The sequence below is a fragment of the Echinops telfairi genome, unplaced genomic scaffold (assembly GCF_000313985.2).
Source record: "Echinops telfairi isolate 266 unplaced genomic scaffold, ASM31398v2 ScPeMD7_7468;HRSCAF=8506_0, whole genome shotgun sequence".
Classification (NCBI taxonomy): Eukaryota; Metazoa; Chordata; class Mammalia; order Afrosoricida; family Tenrecidae; genus Echinops; species Echinops telfairi.
In genome coordinates, this window is record NW_022111369.1 from 30,911,393 (window position 1) to 30,912,072 (window position 680).

A 680-nucleotide genomic window follows, 5' to 3' on the forward strand; every position below is an offset into this window, starting at 1 on the left:
GGAAGGCTGCAAACGATATGGCAAAATGCTGTGCTCATGATGTGGTAAGCTGCTCACTAGTATGAAAGGGGAGTTGGTTTAGCAAATTCATTCGAACTCCAAATGTTAGAAACAAACAAATAGCCTGCATGCTCTTTTATTCTCATAAGAGACTGTTTACAGATGAAAAAAATCAAATTATTATGAATATCCACAGGAGCCTGGCAGGAAGAAAAAAAATAAAATAAACAAAGATGGAGAATCTAGGAAAGGTTCTGAACCTTTCTGCCAGTACAAAGGTACAAACTACCATGAGTCACTGAATAACACAAATCTGTAAACAGACTAAATGAAATCAGCATTTGAGTTCTGGTGCAGAGTATAAGGGGCAAGCTCTTTCAATCCTGGCTTTAAAGGTATCTCGTTTGAACAGTCCACATAGAGTCCTTAGATTAGACATCTAGGTTCAAATTCTAGTTTCACCTAAGAGGCAGAAAGAATCTTTACTTTTGTTATATCTACTCTAGTTCTGTTCTAACAATTTTATAATCCCTTTCATGAATTAATTGATAGGCTTTTCTCAGGAAACAAACTTAGATGTTTTTCTTATGGTATAATTCCTTACTGGCAATTGAACTTAAAGAATGCCATTTTCTGAAACTTCCAACAACTGTTGGCTAAATTACTTTTCAAAAGCGATT